The following is a 13064-nucleotide window of genomic DNA, read 5'->3' on the forward strand; positions in this document are numbered from 1 at the left end:
AACACAAAAAAAAAAATCATTTTATTTGGAAAAGAGTACAGTCAACATCTCAGGCCGAGATCCTTCAGCAGGAATGGAGAAAAAAAGATGAGGAGTAGAGTTAAAAGGTGGGGGTAGTGGGATAAGAAACACAAGGTGATAGGTGAAATGGGGGTGTGAAATAAAGAGCTGGGAAGTTGACTGTTGAAAGAGATACAGGGCTGGAGAACAGGAAATCTAATAGGAGAGATCAGTAGGCCATGAAAGAAAGAAAAAGGGGGAGGAGCCCCAGAGGCAGGCAGGGAGATAAGGTGAGGCGGGGAAAAAAGGGATGGGGAGGTTTGTGAAATCAACGTTCGTGCTATCAGGTTGGAGTCCACCCAGATGGAATACAAGGTTTTGCTCCTCCAACCCGGATGTGGCCTCATCGTAACAGTAAAGCAGGCCATGGATGGCCATGTCAGAATGGCAATGGGAAGTGGAATTAAAATGGGCAGCCACTGGGGGATCCCGCTTCTAACTCTGACTCCTCATCTTTTTTTCTCCAGTCCTGCTGAAAGGTCTCATACAGAAATGTGACTGTACTCTTTTCCATGGATGCTACCTGGCCTGTTGAGTTCCTTCAGCATTTTGTGTGTGTTGTTTTGGATTTCCAGCATCTGCAGATTTTCTCTTGTTTATAATTATGTTTACTCATTTTCCCAAATCTGATAAAAGATCTTCGACGTCACATATTGTGTTACTTCTCCCATTGATGATGCCGAACCCTTTGAATACTTCTAGCATTTTCGTTTTCATTTTCTATTTCAGATTAGCAGCATCTGCAGAAAGTCTTACAACTGCAGAGGATATGTTACATACCTACATCATATAAGCAAGTGTTACTCTGTAAATATAAGTTACAGTCTGTGTGTAAGAAAGAGAAAAAGAGTAAGAGAATGTCTGTGTATTGTATATTTGTTTGTGTGCAAGTGAGTGACAGATGTGGAATGAAGGAGAGTATATGTCAATGATAGAGTGTGAGATAGGGAGACTATTAACAGAGCAAAACAGAAAACTGCAAATGCAATGAAGCTGTGCTTTCACATAGTGAGTGTGGTCATGACACTTTGCGTCTCTCAAATGGTCTCTATGCTCCGCTAACATTCTCTCTCTCTCTCCAAAGCTTTGATATCCTTTCTAGAGCATGAATGAACCAGTATTTTATAATAAAATGTTTATCATAATTTCCCAGTTTTTATAATCTAGTATGCAAATGCTCATATAATATCAAACTATGTTTACATTATACAACCTGAAATTTGTCATCTTCACAGCTATCCACAAAAAAAAGAAACCCCCCATCGAATGAATGATAGAAACATTGATGCCCCAAAGCACCCCTCTTTGCACAAGCAACAGCAAAAGCATTGCCCCACTCCTCCCCAAACCGCGCTAGCAGAAGCACCAACCCCCCCAACAAACACCCCCACAACCTCCACCATGCAAACAGCAGAAGTCTCCAAAAGATGTTACAATCTCCAAGCACACCCCCCCACCCCATTTTGAGGACCGACAGGCTCGAGAGACAGAGAGACACTGACTTCCAATCTCCCAGCCCCAAGAGCACACACCTTCCAGGTCACTCTCAGGGAGAGCGAAGTGTCAGGCTGCACAGTCAGTCCAAAAACTGCACTGCTTGTGAAGAACCATAGTTTGAACTGTAGTTCACGGACTCTAAAAGAACCACAACTACCTTGAAAAGAAAAGAAAGACATAAGAGAAGTAAACTGTTACATGGATGAATTCAGAAAAGTTGCCTGGGTTTGCTGGGTCTGCGGGATCCACTGGCACCAGTTTCTATGAATTGCCTTTTGAGGCTGAGGAGGTCCACCTTATCATCAATCACTTTAATACACTTCTACAGATACATTGCTGAAAGTATCCTGACTGTTTTCATCATGATCTAGTAGCGCAATTTGAATGCACAGGAACATAAGAAGCTGCAGAGATTAATGGATTCTGCCTAATACCTGACAGGCACATCCCTCACTACCATTGATGGTATATCTACAGGAGGTGCTGCCTCAAGAAGGCAACGTTAATCATCAAATATCCCCACCAGCCAAGCCATGCATCCTTTTGCAGCTTCTAATCAGGCAGGAGGTACAAAATCCTGAAGTCACACACCACCTGGTTCAAGAACAGCTACTTCCCTTCAATCATTTGATTCTTGAACCAACTGGCAAAACCCTAATCACTATACTTTAGTGACACTGAGCATTTTGACCAATTAACTTTTGTTCTAATTGCTTTCTTGTAATAAAAATGTATAATTTATGCTTTTTTTTAATGAATGCTGCTGATATGATGTTATATGTCTGTGACGCTGCTTCAAGCAAGTTTTTCATTACACCTGTGCATACATACAATTGTGAATATGTCAATAAACTCTGCCATGACTTTGTCCTGCTCTCTTGAAAGATTTGTCTATTTACATTCATAGGTCCATCTGTACCTGCATCCTTTCAAAATGTTATTATCTAATTAATATTTTCACTTGTCATAAATACTAAATGTTGATAAACAAAATAAAAGCAAAATAATGGAGGTGCTGACTGAACTGAAATAAAACAGAAAATTAGTAAATTTGCTGATGACACAAAGGTTGGGGGTGTTGTGGATAGTGTGGAGGGCTGTCAGAGGTTACAGCGGGACATTGATAGGATGCAAAACTGGGCTGAGAAGTGGAAGATGGAGTTCAACCCAGATAAATGTGAGGTGGTTCATTTTGGTAGGTCAAATATGATGGCAGAATATAGTATTAATGGCAAGGCAAGACTCTTGGCAAAATGGAGGATCAGAGGGATCTTGGGTCCGAGTCTATAGAACACTCAAACATGCTATGCAAGTTGACTCTGTGGTTAAGAAGGCACACGGAGCATTGGCCTTCATCAATCGCGATATTGAGTTTAAGAGCTGAGAGGTAATGTTGCAGCTGTATAGGACCCTGGTCAGATCCCACTTGGAGTACTGTGCTCAATTCAGGATACCTCACTACAGGAAGGACATGGAAACCATAGAAAAGGTGCGGAGGAGATTTACAAGGATGTTGCCTGGATTGGGGAGTATGCCTTATGAGAATAGGTTGAGTGAACTCAGCCATTTTTCCTTGGAGTGACAAAGGATGAGAGGTGACCTGATAGAGGTGTTCAAGATAATGAGAGGCATTGATAGTATGGATAGTCAGAGGCTTTTTCCCAGGGCTGAGAGGGCATAGTTTTAAGGTGCTTGGAAGGAGGTACAGAGGTGTCAGAGGTAACCTTTTTTTTTTACGCAGAGTGTGATGAGTGCGTAGAATGGGCTGCCAGTGGTGGTGGTGGAGGCAGAAATGATAGGGTCTGGATGGCTATATGGAACTTAGAAAAATAGAGGGTTACAGGTAAGCCTAGGTAGTTCTAAGGTAAGGACATGTTCAGCATAGCTTTGTGGGCCGAAGGGCCTGTATTGTGCTGTAGGTTTTCTATGTTTCTAGAAAATACTGCAAAAACTTAGCTGGTGAAGCATCATCTGTGGAAAGTCTGCCTGACCTGCTGAGTATTTCTAGCATTTCCTGTTTGATTTCAAAAAACAGCTTTTAGCACTCCTATGCATTAAATTTTATAAGCCTCCCCATTTGAAAGGTGTATCAGTTGTCCTAAGTTCATTACCATCATTAGCTAAGGGCAGCATGGTAGCATCAGGGTGGCACAGTAGTAAAGCAGCTCATGTAATTCTTTATATGGTGCCAGCAGCCAGGGTTCCATTGCTGCCGTTATCTGTAAGGAGTTTGTACTATCTCCCCGTGACCACATGGCTTTCCTCTGGGTGCTCTGGTTTCCTTACACGTTCCAAAGATGAACAGGTTCATAAGCATTAGCATGTTGTGAGGATGGAAGCACGGTGACACTTGCAAGCTGCCCCCAGCATATTCTTGGATCAGGTAGGTCATTGATGCAAACAACACATTTCACCGTATGTTTCGTTGTTTAAATGTACATGTGACAAAGCTAATTATCTCTATCTTTATCTTTACCATCTTAAACATTGTTTGTTATTTTTCAAAATTGTGTCATTATAACCAAAAGTACTTACTTTAAATGAAACGGTTGTAATAATACTGACTATATTCTTATGCTTCACTCTAGTTTGGTGAACACTCCTGTCTGCTTTCCGTTCCCAAGTCATTCTTGTAAAAAATGCTGTCACCTCTTACTTAATCCCAAGCTCATTATTTTTGCCAATTGCTCTACTGGCTGCCACTTTAAAACACATATCAAATAATAATTTACACTTGTCACCACATCTACTACTTAAAATCAATCATCCATTAGACATGAATTGTCTTTACTTAATCTTTCCAAACATTAATTTATTATCCTGCAGTTTTCCAAGAGACAATTAATTTTGTTGTGGGTTATTACAACCCCTAACATTTACACTTCACAGATCTCAAGTTGTCCAATCTGTAACTGCCTTCATACTTTAATCAGTTCCTCGGGATGCACAAATCCCCACTTGAGTGCTAAAACTACCGGTGAGTCCTGTTAGTGTGCTGTCTGATGCTGCAGACAATTAGAATGGCAAAGTCATCCTTCAAACGTCAATGAATCCCAGTCATTAAAATGTCACACCTCACACAAGCAGTGGCCAAGGACATAGTCTGCAGGACTCTTATCATGAGTTAAAAGGATTGTTGGTGCATATGAATCAGTTCCAAATTTTGTATGTTACTGTCAATAGCATCTGTATTTGCATAATGGATTAAATCCTGTTAGTTGGATTTTACTCACAAAATCCAGTCATTATAAAGTTTACTACAACAGCAATCTTGTGTAATTTAAAAGCAATAAAGACTATTGTTTTTGAAATCCTTCAATACTTTGATAAAGGAATCTATGAACTTAACTTGCTATTTTCTCCCCTAATAATTATGTTCCTGTTCTTGAACTTGTTCATCAAGAATCATAAGTAGGTGGGGTTAGTTTCAAGCTTTGCACAAAAGTTTATCGTCATGTGCTATGTTATATGGCTCATTGGATCATGGTCTTGTGGCCATGATTGTTCTTAGCAAGTTTTTCTACAGAAGTGGCTTGTGGGCAATGTCTTTACTATGTTATGTGCCAGCAGCAACAGATCAAACTCAGTTTTTAATGTTAAACAACTATATTTTCAGTGTCTACCCAAAATACACACAATTAAGCAAATTAAACAAAAATTAACAGTGCTATGCATTTGTAGCTCACAAACGGTGTCAGGTTTGGGAACAGTTCTTCTTAAATCTTACTCAAACACAGTCCCAGAAATGGCAATCCAGATGACTCCAGAAATCCACGGAAACAGGTGAGGGAAAGAAATTTGTAAATCCACACTAAGATGACACCAAGTGGCGATCACGGAAAATTCCAGAGGATCCACGCTGGGAAAACAAGATAGCAGTCACAGCAGATTCCAGACGTTGAGTAGCATTCCAAAATCCACCGAGGGATATCACAAGGTGACAGTCATGAAATATTCCCTAAACACAAGTTGTCAACTCTTCAACTATCTCCACCCAGCTCGCTCTCCTGCTGGTAGCTCGCAGTCCGCTGTTCCTTCTCTGCTGAATGTCCCAGAAACCTGTCTGCATTTTGTTATAATGACGTCATCCACCCACCTCGTTCAGGCGCTTAAAATGACGCTAGCAGTAAAAAAAATGTTGACACGTAACAAGATGGGTGACCGCAGCCATTATCAATACTCTTCAGATTGTCTGTCAGTAATTTCATAACTAGCACTTGTGATATGCACCAGCTACTCATACGACCATCCACCACATGCACCCAAGGTTTCATGTGACCCTGATCGGGGGGGGAGGGGCTAAGCAAGTGCTAGACCTTGCTCAAGGGTGACCTGCAGGCGAGAGAAGGAGAACTTGCATCTCCTTTGGTAGAGATTTTTCTCCACCACACCACCTAAGAAGTTACCAAAATTACCATTGATAAATCTAGCAGCAACAGCAATGTGTAATCTTGGAAAAAACTTATGATAACACTCTACATATAATTAACATTAACAAGTTAGTTTTCTACAAACCAATGGCAATATTTCTAGTGCAAGAATAACATAAGTTTCTAACAAAGAACTATACTAACAATCTCTAAATTTTAAAGAATAACCTACCCATTTTCATCTAAAAGCACAAAAGCTTCTGATTGCAAGTAACTGAAAGTCAGCCAGCCCTTCTTTGACACTAAAGTCATTGGGTTCAACAGGAAGGTGAGAACTTCAGCTAGACGCCTCCAACATTTAAACTACAAACTTGCCAGAAAGTTTAAGGTTGAATATCAATTTCTCCTTCCAGTAAATGAATCTCCTCCACCCCCATTGTTCAAAATTTTTAGTCTTTTTAAAGTGCCAGATGTTTTTGAATTTCTCAGAAACATTCAGTGCGTTTTTTTTTAAAAGAAACATGATTTCAATATTTGAGACTAAAACTTAAATGACTGTTAAGTTATGGCTTAATTAACTGTCAATTATTTTCTCCCATTTTGATTTTGTGAAAAGGATGAGGCTCAACCTTCCTTTACGTCATTAGACTCCTGTCTAATGCTTTGCTAGCGAGAACATTCTCAAGCTCCGTTGGGGGGAGACATAGAAATTAATGCAATACTTTTTCAGCAAGGTCAGTGACAAGTGCTATTAGCTTACAAAACCCACCTTAATGTACTACATTCCAGTTAAAAATGAAAACATCATGGAAATAAAAAGTCTCATTTATTTTAGTTAGACTGCCTTTTAAGACAATATGAGATACCACAGATAAATTAGCTGATGCTTTAACATGGTGACATTATTTATTTATGAAACTAATTAAACTGAAAGAATATGAAGAGTTTTGCGGATCATTGGTCACCTTGCAAACAGCTGTGAATAGAATTTAATGAGTTATATGTAATTTGTCATATTTCAGCATTTTAGCACTCCCAATCATGCTAAGATGCAACAATATGATTTGTGTACTGAAGGTCCTGCTTATATAATATCTAAGATAATCTGCATAATTATAGTAGTCATCCTGACACCCTTAATAAGTCATTGCAAGTAATACAGAACCAGCAAAGCGAAAATTTGGTGGACAAGTACAGATGGTATGGAAGCAGGTGCAGACATTCTAAGAAAAAGTAATTTTCAGCACCAACCCAGACTTGGTTGCTTCACTAAGGAACATTAGGTGGCACAGAAGAAAACTGTTGAACAGAACTAAGAGATTATTAGTGCAAAGGGGTGATCAATGAAAATATCATTTAAGGTGACAGGTGTTTCCCACAAGACTTTGTATTTCATCAGATCTAACACTACCACTTCAAGAAAGATATTGGTAAGTTGCAGATGCACTTTGCAGGAATTAAGATCAAATTCCCTACACTGGATGAATGCTTGCAGCTACTTTGTCAATACTTTCCAGTGCACTGTTCAGCAAAGATTTTTTACAATGCAAGTTTTAAAGAACTTTGGAGCCCTTCAAACAAACCAGCAGGATGGTAGCTAACTATGATGCTTTGACAGCACATCACACAGCAGCAACAGGAGGTGGAAAGGAGCAGGTCTGAAAAATCAAAAGGCACATCGAATGTAACAAAGGTTACACTAACATACTGATCATGCCATTGGCCTAATAACACGGAAGACTGAACTAACGATCTGGGAAACAACAGGAATTCTGCAGATGCTGGAAATTCAAGCAACACACATCAAAGTTGCTGGTGAACGCAGCAGGCCAAGCAGCATCTATAGGAAGAGGCGCAGTCGACGTTTCAGGCCAAGACCCTTCGTCAGGACTAACTGAAGGAAGAGTGAGTAAGGGATTTGAAAGCTGGAGGGGGAGGGGGAGGGGGAGATGCAAAATGATAGGAGAAGACAGGAGGGGGAGGGATAGAGCCGAGAGCTGGACAGGTGATAGGCAAAAGGGGATACGAGAGGATCATGGGACAGGAGGTCCGGGAAGAAAGACAAGGGGGGGGAGTGACCCAGAGGATGGGCAAGAGGTATATTCAGAGGGACAGAGGGAGAAAAAGGAGAGTGAGAGAAAGAATGTGTGCATAAAAATGAGTAACAGATGGGGTACGAGGGGGAGGTGGGGCCTTAGCGGAAGTTAGAGAAGTCAATGTTCATGCCATCAGGTTGGAGGCTACCCAGACGGAATATAAGGTGTTGTTCCTCCAACCTGAGTGTGGCTTCATCTTTACAGTAGAGGAGGCCGTGGATAGACATGTCAGAATGGGAATGGGATATGGAATTAAAATGTGTGGCCACTGGGAGATCCTGCTTTCTCTGGCGGACAGAGCGTAGATGTTCAGCAAAGCGGTCTCCCAGTCTGCGTCGGGTCTCACCAATATATAAAAGGCCTCATCGGGAGCACCGGACGCAGTATATCACCCCAGTCGACTCACAGGTGAAGTGATGCCTCACCTGGAAGGACTGTTTGGGGCCCTGAATGGTGGTAAGGGAGGAAGTGTAAGGGCATGTGTAGCACTTGTTCCGCTTACACGGATAAGTGCCAGGAGGGAGATCAGTGGGGAGGGATGGGGGGGACGAATGGACAAGGGAGTTGTGTAGGGAGCGATCCCTGCGGAATGCAGGGGGGGGGAGGGAAAGATGTGCTTAGTGGTGGGATCCCGTTGAAGGTGGCGGAAGTTACGGAGAATAATATGTTGGACCCGGAGGCTGGTGGGGTGGTAGGTGAGGACCAGGGGAACCCTATTCCTAGTGGGGTGGTGGGAGGATGGAGTGAGAGCAGATGTACGTGAAATGGGGGAGATGCGTTTAAGAGCAGAGTTGATAGTGGAGGAAGGGAAGCCCCTTTCTTTAAAAAATGAAGACATCTCCCTCGTCCTAGAACGAAAAGCCTCATTCTGATAGCAGATGCGGCGGAGACGGAGGAATTGCGAGAAGGGGATGGCGTTTTTGCAGGAGACAGGGTGAGAAGAGGAATAGTCCAGATAGCTGTGAGAGTCAGTAGGCTTATACTAGACATCAGTGGATAAGCTGTCTCCAGAGACAGAGACAGAAAGATCTAGAAAGGGGAGGGAGGTGTCGGAAATGGACCAGGTAAACTTGAGGGCAGGGTGAAAGTTGGAGGCAAAGTTAATAAAGTCAACGAGTTCTGCATGCGTGCAGGAAGCAGCGCCAATGCAGTCATCGATGTAGCGAAGGAAAAGTGGGGGACAGATACCAGAATAGGCACGGAACATAGATTGTTCCACAAACCCAACAAAAAGGCAGGCATAGCTAGGACCCATACGGGTGCCCATAGCTACACCTTTAGTTTGGAGGAAATGGGAGGAGCAAAAGGAGAAATTATTAAGAGTAAGGACTAATTCCGCTAGACGGAGCAGAGTGGTGGTAGAGGGGAACTGATTAGGTCTGGAATCCAAAAAGAAGCGTAGAGCTTTGAGACCTTCCTGATGGGGGATGGAAGTATATAAGGACTGGACATCCATGGTGAAAATAAAGCGGTGGGGGCCAGGGAACTTAAAATCATCAAAAAGTTTAAGAGCGTGAGAAGTGTCACGAACATAGGTCGGAAGGGATTGAACAAGGGGTGATAAAACAGTGTCGAGGTATGCAGAAACGAGTTCGGTGGGGCAGGAGCAAGCTGAGACAATAGGTCGGCCAGGACAGGCAGGTTTGTGGATCTTGGGTAGGAGGTAGAAACGGGAAGTGCGGGGTGTGGGAACTATAAGGTTGGTAGCAGTGGATGGGAGATCCCCTGAGCGGATAAAGTCGTTGATAGTGTGGGAGACAATGGCCTGGTGCTCCTTAGTGGGGTCACGATCGAGGGGTAAATAAGAGGAGGTATCCACGAGTTGTCGCTGTGCCTCGGCAAGGTAGAGGTCAGTACGCCAGACTACAACAGCACCCCCTTTATCAGCGGGTTTAATAATAATGTTAGGATTAGTGCGGAGGGAGTGGAGAGCAGAGCGTTCCGAAGGAGTGAGGTTGGAATGGGGACAAGGTGCGGTGAAGTCGAGACGGTTGATGTCCCGTTGGCAGTTGGCAATAAAGAGATCCAGAGCAGGCAGAAGACCAGAGCGGGGTGTCCATGAAGAAGAGGAGGGTTGAAGACGGGAGAAGGGGTCATCGGTGGGGGTGGAAGAGTCCTTGCCGAAGAAGTAGGCTCGGAGATGGAGACGGCGGAAGAAAAGTTCCGCATCGTGGCGAACACGGAACTCGCTGAGGTGTGGGCGAAGGGGGACAAACGTGAGGCCCTTACTGAGAACAGAGCGTTCTGCCTCCGACAGTTGAAGGTCGGAGGGGATGGTAAAGACCCGGCACGGATGAGAGCTGGGATCAGAGGGGGGAGGGGGGAGGCTGGTGGTGTCAGTGGAGAGGGGAGGGTTGGGGTGAGAGAAAGATGGAGCCTCTGAGGGCCCAGGAGCTGACGGTGGGATCTGAGGAAGACGGGGCTGCGGAGTGGTGGTGGGGGAAGGGGAGACGGGAGTCACAACAGCAGCACATAAAGACCCGGCCTGGAGTTCAAGGCTGGAGTTGCAGTTGGTGGTTGCGTAATCACTTCGAATGTGTCCATGGTCGTTGCTGGAGTCCGGGTTTTGAATATGTCCTGAGGTGTTGGAGCCGCCGAGATCAATGGCAGGGGCCGCAATTGAAAGTTCATGCCTGCTAGCGTCGGGGCCGGCAGGCTCTGGAGTCCGTAGATGTAAGATCTTGCGATCTTTGCCTAACATGACAAAGTCAAAAAAACGGCGATTGCAGGCGTGGATCCGACGGAGGATGAAATAACGATCTGGGACATAATTTCAAATCCCACTACAATAAATGGGGAATTTAAATACTGGAAGTTTTAAAAAATACATTTGTACTAAACAACACACATCAAAGTTGCTGGTGAACGCAGCAGGCCAGGCTGCATCTCTGGGAAGAGGTACAGTCGATGTTTCAGGCCGAGACCCATCGTCAGGACTAACTGGAAGAAGAGCTAGTAAGAGATTTGAAAGTGGGAGAGAGAGGGGGAGATCCAAAATGATAGGAGAAGACAAGAGGGGGAGGGATGGAGCCAAGAGCTGGACAGGTGATTGGCAAAAGGGATATGTGAGAATTATGGGACAAGAGGCCTAGGAAGAAAGAAAAGGGGGAGCAGGGGAAAAACACAGAGGATAGAAAGGGGTATAGTGAGAGGGACAGAGGGAGAAAAAGGAGAAAGAGAAAAAGAATGTGTGTATATAAATAAATAACGGATGGAGTATGAGGGGGTGGTGGGGCATTAGCGGAAGTTTGAGAAGTCGCTCTGTCCCCCAGAGAAAGCAGGATCTCCCAGTGGCCACACATTTTAATTCCACCTCCTATTCCCATTCTGATATGTCTATCCACGGCCTCCTCTACTGTAAAGATGAAGCCACACTCAGGTTGGAGGAACAACACCTTATATTCCGTCTGGGTAGCCTCCAACTTGATGGCATGAACATTGACTTCTCAAACTTCCGCTAATGCCCCACCTACCCCTCGTACCCCATCTGTTATTTGTGGAATTTGTTGGCACATGCAGCTGTGGAGTCAGGTCGTTAAGTGTATTTAAGGCAGAGATTGATAGGTTCTTGATTGGACATGACATCAAAGGTTACAGGAGAGAAGGCCGGTAACTGGGGTTGAGGAGGAGACTAAAAAAAAATGATCAGCCATGATTGAATAGCAGACCAGACTCGATGGGCCAGACGGCCTAAACACTGGCATTAGACAATTGTATACACAAGACATAGCAATTTTAAAGATGAATGTTATATTTTATTTTGGTTGTGATAAACAAATTGCTGTAGATCATATCAGAAAGGTAGCACATTGTATAAGATTTTGCAAAGGAATATTACTAACCAACTTAAAATATTTCTTGATATTAGATTAAGTTGCAGACTTTACACTAACATTCAATTATTAGCAATCATAATCGAGTTCAACAACATATTTAAAAGTGAGAAACACAAAACAGTTACTGAGATTTTAGATCAAAGCAAGATTTCAATAGGATGAAACAAAAACAGCCATGGTAAACTATAGTTCAAGTTTATTACCATTCAACTGTACACGTGTATACAGCTAAATGTTCTTCTAGGACCAAGGTGCAAAACACAGTACATATATCACATACCGCACATAAAATATTAACACATCAATATTAACAGATAAAAAATATTCTGTAGATGCACAGTACAGGTTGACATAAAGTAGTCATCCAACATACAGATAAATATACAACAGTATAATGTTATCTGCGCTGTCATAAGCAACGTGTACTGGGTGGTAGCTGAGTGTTCAGAAATTTCACAGCCTGTGGAATGAAGCTGTTACTGATCCTAATAATCCTTGTTCATAAATTATGGTATCTTCTGCCTGATGGTAGAAGGTCAAAGAGACTGTGGGATGGATGGGAAGGGTACTTTACAATGCTCCACACTCTGCAAATGCAGTACTTCTGGTATATGTCCTGGATTGCAGGTTGTGGGGAGGGGGGCGGTGGAATAGAGACCCCGATGATTCTTTCAGCAGTCCTCACAATCTCTTGCAGGGTCTTGCAATCAGATACCTTGCAATTCCCAGAAAGGCAGATATACGTAACAGAGATACAGTTGGTCAGTATACCGTTGATCAAAGACCCCTGGTGTGAAGACCTGTTGTACCTTCTGAGTTAGGTTCTCCCACTTTGGTCCTCAGCTGGCACTTAGCTCTCACCTGTGGCTCCAAGTAAGCTGTTTGCATGCGACAGCGGCCATTCCCCAAACAACAGTATCAACAGGTCGCCCAAACCAGGTAAGTTTAGCTGTCAGGGGTTTTTTTTGACCCCTTGGTGACCTAGGACTTACCTACCCAAAGCAAGTGAAGATTGGATTCAGCTGACTGTGCAGAGGAAACCACCAGCGGGTTCAACAGGCAGGAAGATATTTCCCAGCGTGTGTTGTGGAGCGCGAAGAGCACAGCAAGACATATAGATTACCCTGGTCATCCACTGCATCCTGACCCATATCCAGTCATCTTGACTCTCGTCTTGCCACTGAATCCAGATAGACTAGGATGAG

General features: G+C 43.4%; 1 protein-coding gene across 2 annotated transcripts in view; it reads right to left on the reverse strand.

The window, feature by feature from the left end:
• cnbd1 (cyclic nucleotide binding domain containing 1) overlaps nt 1–13064 on the reverse strand; it is a 148491-nt gene that overhangs the window by 61810 nt on the left and 73617 nt on the right. The gene's annotated exons all lie outside the window — the stretch shown is intronic.

This window comes from Mobula hypostoma, chromosome 1 (genome assembly GCF_963921235.1).
Source record: "Mobula hypostoma chromosome 1, sMobHyp1.1, whole genome shotgun sequence".
Classification (NCBI taxonomy): domain Eukaryota; kingdom Metazoa; phylum Chordata; class Chondrichthyes; order Myliobatiformes; family Myliobatidae; genus Mobula; species Mobula hypostoma.